Consider the following 6000-nt stretch of genomic DNA (forward strand, 5'->3'; position numbering starts at 1 on the left):
CAAAGTCCATGTCCTACATGGAGCTCACAGTCTTAATCCCCATTTTACAGATGAGGTAACTGAGGCACGGAGAAGTTAAGTGGTTTGTCCAAGGCGACACAACAGACCAGTAGCAGACCAGGATTAGAACCCAGGTCCTTCTGATTCCCTGGCCCATGTCCTATCCACTAGGACACGTCGTTTCTCAACGGACTTAATTTGGTGATGGTCTGCATGGCTTTGGATGTCTTTGGCATCCCAGCTTTTGTTACACATGTTCCTGAACTTGACTTTTTCATGTCACCGCATGTGTTTCCAAAAATCTCTCTTTAGTCTAGAATCAGGAATTAATAAAAGACCTTATTCTTGTGCTTCGTGTTTTGCTAAAAGTGGTCCTCTACACACTGGATGAGATATAGAGCAAGGGAGAATGTGATAAGATATGAGGCAGGAGAAAGAGGAAATGAGATGAGGGCCAGAGAGACAGGGTCTGAGGAAGGTTGGAGGTGGTGGCATTTGGCAAAAAAGGTGGTGGCATTTGGCAAAAACCCATTTAATAATAACTGTGATATTTGTTAAGCACTATGTGTTAATAACTGTATTAAGCACTGTGGAAGATTCACTATAAGCAGATAAGAAATAGTCCCTATCCTACCTGGGGCTCACAGTCTAAGATGGAGGGAGAACACACATCTTACACCCATTTTTATCAATGAGGAAACTGAGGCATAGAGAAGTAAACCAATCAAGTATATTTACGGAGTGCATTATTAAACACTTGGAGAGTACAACACAGCAATATAACAGACACATTCTCCATCCACAACAAGCTTACGTAGAGGGAGAAACAGACAGTAATATAAATAAATTATAGATGTATACATAAGTGCTGGGGCTGGGGGAGGGTGGGTGTGAAATAAAGAGAGCAAGTCACGGCCATGCAAAGGGAGAGCGAAAAGAGGGCTTAGTCAGGGAAAGTCTCTTGGAGGAGATGTGCCTTCTATAAGACTTTGAAGGTGGGGAGAGTAAGCAATTTGCCCAAAGTTATCCAGCAGGCAGGTGCTGAGCTGGTATTAAAACCTGGGTCTCCTTACTTGAAGACCTGTGCTCTTTGCACTAGGCTTCATTTGGAACAGGAAGTGGAAAGAAGGCAGAATATTGAATAATTTTAGATGCAAGATCCCATCTTGAAAACATCTATTAGCCCTATCCATTTTTTCCCAATTTTTCCCCTTGTTTCCCATCCGACAGACCAGTCCCTTCAATCTCATGACTGCTCAGAATACATCCCAAAAGTCCTTATTTTTAAGCAAGTATCTGGCTCATTCAAATTTCCTTTGAATTCAATTTATTAAAACATCACTTATTATTGCCATGTAAAACCCTTCAAACATTATAGTGGCTTACTCACTTGCATTTGTATCAGAAATGTAGATGTTTCAACCTTTTGTCCCTGAAGAGGGAAGCCAATATCACTCTGCTTCTAAATATTATAGTCAGGAACCCAGTGAACTCTGCATTATTGGAAATCAGGCTTGAGTTGACCAGTTTTAAAGTTTGACTTTGCAGCCCGATCGTGAACTAAGAATCAACCCTTGGAAATCAACAACCTGATTCGTTCAGACCCAAATAGTTTCAACCTTCCATTTCCCCTGAAAACTAGATAACTTCTTCTATCTGTAATTTATTTACATTTCTGACTCCCCCACTAGATTGCAAGCTCCCTTTGGGACAGGGTTTGTATATACCAACTCTGTTCTCTTGTTCTTTCCCAAGTGCTTAGTACAGTGCTCTGCACACAGTAAGAGCTCAATGAATACCATTGATTGATTTAGAGGAATGGTATGTGGGGAATGAGGGGAGATTTTGGAGCTACCTGGGGTAACAGGAAGCAATACAATGGTGATTGAGGAATTTTGGGGATGAGAGTCAAGACAGCCAGGTGAGAGACAGGATTCCAGCACCCTTGTCCCACAGTTGACCTCTCCCCCTCTCAATCAGTCCGGCAGCTTAGTGAATAGAACATGGGCCTGGAAGTAAGAAGGACTTGGGTTCTAATCCCAGCTCTGCCAGAAGTTTGCTGTGTGACTTTGAGCAAGTCACTTCACTTCTCTGTGCCTCAGTTCCCTTATCTGTAAAATGGGGATTATGAGTGTGAGCTCCAAGTGGGACAGGGACTATGTCCAACCCAGATTAACCTGAATCTACCCCGGCACTTTGAACAGGGCTTGGCACATAGTAAGTGCTTAACAAGGTCCATAATTATTAGTATTATCATAATTAATCAATCAATTTTAGTTATTGAGCACATTCTGTGTGCAGAGCACTGTACAAAATGCTTGGGAGAGAAAATGCTTGGGGAAGTACCACATAACAATATAGCAATCATATTCCCTGCCCACAAGGAGCTTACAGTTCCCTTCTTCCCAGAAACTGCTCTTGGTTCTCTCTTCCCCAGCTTTGGGTGTTAACTAGTTAGAAACTCTTAGGCTGAGATCCCCTTGTGGGACTAAAGAGGGGTTGTAGCCAATTCTGATGTTTTATATCCACCCCAGTGCTCAGTACAATCTTTGGTACTTAATAAGTGCTTGATAAATGTCACAAGTAAACTCCTGCACTCCTCAGTGAGCTTCCGATACCCAACCGACATCCTTGCTACATCAGTGGATCAAACAAGACAACAGTTCACAGTTTGGCTCAGTGGAAAGAGCCTGGGCTTTGGAGTCAGAGGTCATAGGTTCAAATCCCAGCTCTGCCAATTGTCAGCTGTGTGACTTTGGGCAAGTCACTTAACTTCTCTTTGCCTCAGTTACCTCATCTGTAAAATGGGGATTAAGACTGTGAGCCCCCCGTGGGACAACCTGATTACCTTGTAGCCTCCCCAGCGCTTAGAACAGTACTTTGTACATAGTAAGCGCTTAATAAATGCCATCATTATTATTGTGAGACTGTGAGCCCGTTGTTGGGTAGGGACCATCTCTATATGCTGCTAACTTGTACTTCCCAAGCACTTAGTACAGTGCTCTGCACATAGTAAGCGCTCAATAAATATGATTGAATGAATGAATAATCCATTCTGGGACTCTGGAGACGCTGCCCAGATTTTTTGTTTTTTAATGTTAAGTGCTCACTATGTGCAAAGCACTGTACTAAGCTCTGGGGTAGATACAAGCAAATCAAGTTGGATAGAGTCCATGTGCCATGGATAGCATGGGATAGAGCCCCATTTTACAGTTGAGATAACTAAGGCACAGAGAAGGTAAGTGGCTTGCCTAAGGTTACACAGCAGACAAGTGGCAGAGCTGGGATTAGAACCCAGGTCTTTGTGATTCCTAGGCCCACACTGTATCCATTAGGCCATGCTATAATCCTTGATATTATAGACTTTTATTGGAACCTTGAACTCCCCAATTCCTTCGTCTTGAACTTCCCTTGTCTCAGTGGAGTAGCAAACTTTTTCTGACATCTGGTGGAGACAGCAGATGTGAGTAGCTCAACTGTTAATTGGCATAACTAAGTCGCTTCCCTAAAACCTTGTTCAAACTGAGCCTGTCTGTCAGTGCTAAACTGGAGCACAGTGACATTTGTGCATTTGGATCCAACTGCTCATAGTTTTAAAATATGGAAAATTGCGGAGCCTAGGAGAAGAGCACAAGACTGGGATTCCAAAGAGCTGGCTTCTAGCCCCAGCTTTGCCACTGACCTATTAAACAAGTTCCCTGTTTCTGGGCTTCAGTTTCCTCAGCTGTTCAGTAAGGATAAGAGCCCTGCATTCCTTCCCTCTTTGACTGGAAGCCTCAGCATAGATGGGGACTATGTCTGATCTGATCACTCAGTCCTATCCCATCTAGATAACTGCATCAGCCTCTTTTCTGACCACCGAACCTCCTGCTTCTCCCCACTCCAGTCCATAATTCACTCTGCTGCCCGGATTATCTTTCCACAGAAATGCTGAGGGTACTTCACCTCCCTCCTCAAAAACCTCCAGTGGTTGCCTAACCACCTCCATATCAAACAGAAACTCCTCACTATTGGCTTCAAAGCTCTCCATTACCTTGCCCCTCCTACCTCACCTCCCTTCTCTGCTTCTACAACCCAGCCCGCACACTTCTCTTCTCTGGTGCTAGCCTTGTCACTGTGACTCAGTCTCAACTGTCTCACCACCGATCCCTGGCCCACATCCCATCTCTAGCCTGGAATTCCCTCCTTCCTTGAATCCACCAGACAATCACTCTCCCCCTCCTTCAAAGCACTGCTGAAGGCACATCTCTTCCAAGAGGCCTTCCCAGACTAAACCCCACTTTTCCTCATCTCCCGCTCCCTTCTGCATCACCCAGACTCGCTGTCTTTGCTCTTCCCTTTTCTTCCAGCTCCAAAGCACTTATGTACATATCTGCACTTTCTTTTATTTATTTTGATGCCTGTTTACTTGTATTGATGTCTTGATGAATGTTTACTTGTATTGATGTCTGTCTCCCGCCTGCCCCTCACAAGACAGTGAGCTCATTGTGGACAGGAATTGTCTCTCTTTATTGCTGTATTGTATTTTCCCAAGTGCTTAGTACAGTGCTCTGCACACAGTAAGCACTCAATAAATACGACTGAGTGAACTATTGAATCTAATTATAATAATAATTATAATAAAGATGGTATTGTTTAAGCTCTTACTATGTGCCAGGCACTGTACTAAACGCTGGGGTGAACACAAGCAAATTGGGCTGGACACAGTCCCTGTCCCACGGTGAACTCACAGTCTCAATCCCCATTTGACAAATGAGGTAACTAACTGAGGCCCAGAGAATTGAAGTGACTTGCCTGAGGTCACACAGCAGATGAATGGTGGAGCTGGGATTAGAACCCATGATTCTAATTATCTTATTATCTGATTATCTTATATCTACCCCAGTGTAGATATAGCACAGAGGAAATGCTTAATGAACACAGTTATATTGTGCTCTCCCAAATGCTTAGTACAGTGCTCTGCACACAGTAAGCACTCAATAAGTACAACTGAATGACTGATTCAATGACTCATTACAATATTAGAAGATTACAAATTACAGATTACAGATTACAATATCTTTTATTGAGCCCTTACTTTGTTCAGAGCACTGTACTAAGCTTTTGGGAGAGTTCAATAGAGTAGATAAACATGATCCCTGCCCTCAAGGAGTTTACAATCTAGCAGGGGAGACTGACATTAAAATAAATTACATGCAGGGGAAGCTACTGAGTCGATGAATGTTCTAGGGTGGAGGTTGGTCGGGGGGAGGTGAGTACCCAGGTGCTTAGCTGGTATGGACTTAAGTGTGTGAATGACAGATGAGAGAGGGAAAATCAGGAATGGTTTCCTGGAGATATGGAAAAACATTTCCTCTTTTTCATTTTAAATTAAATGGACTGGGGGATTAGAATTGGAGAAATCCAATAATGAGGAGTAGTGCAAAAGACTGAGTGGTCCACATAATTTGGGGGGATCAAAATCAGCACCATAAAGCTCAGTCTTCCCCAACCAGGGCCAGTGGACTACTCAGAGAGGCCAAAAAATACCCCTCCCTATAGATGCTCATTATCCCCAAAGCCTAAAATAGGATACATTTCACCTAAAATCATTTTCATTGGGCACCACTTTATCTCATGTACATAATTTTTTCTGCTTTCCTGCTCATCTTCCATATTATTGTTTAAATGCTTACCAAGGTGTCAAGCATTGTTATGAACATAGGGGTAGATACAAGCTAATCAGGTCAGACACAGTCTCTGTCCCATAAAATTAGGAGGGTGAACAAGGCAATGGATTTTCTCACCTTTCTTATTCTCTACCTAGCACTTGGAAACAGTCTGGTCTCTGAGTTTCCAGTCTTCAGTTGGAAACTCAAACCAGGACTGGACTATCACTTCTCAGCAGACAAAAGTAAATTCCTAAAATGTCAGGCCAGAGGGCAAGACTTCCAGGACCAAGGGCTTCTGGGGAATGCTGATGACATTTTGAGTGACATCATTAGAGGGCAGGGTTGGGGA

Source organism: Tachyglossus aculeatus, chromosome 11 (assembly GCF_015852505.1).
Source record: "Tachyglossus aculeatus isolate mTacAcu1 chromosome 11, mTacAcu1.pri, whole genome shotgun sequence".
In the NCBI taxonomy this organism is placed as follows: domain Eukaryota; kingdom Metazoa; phylum Chordata; class Mammalia; order Monotremata; family Tachyglossidae; genus Tachyglossus; species Tachyglossus aculeatus.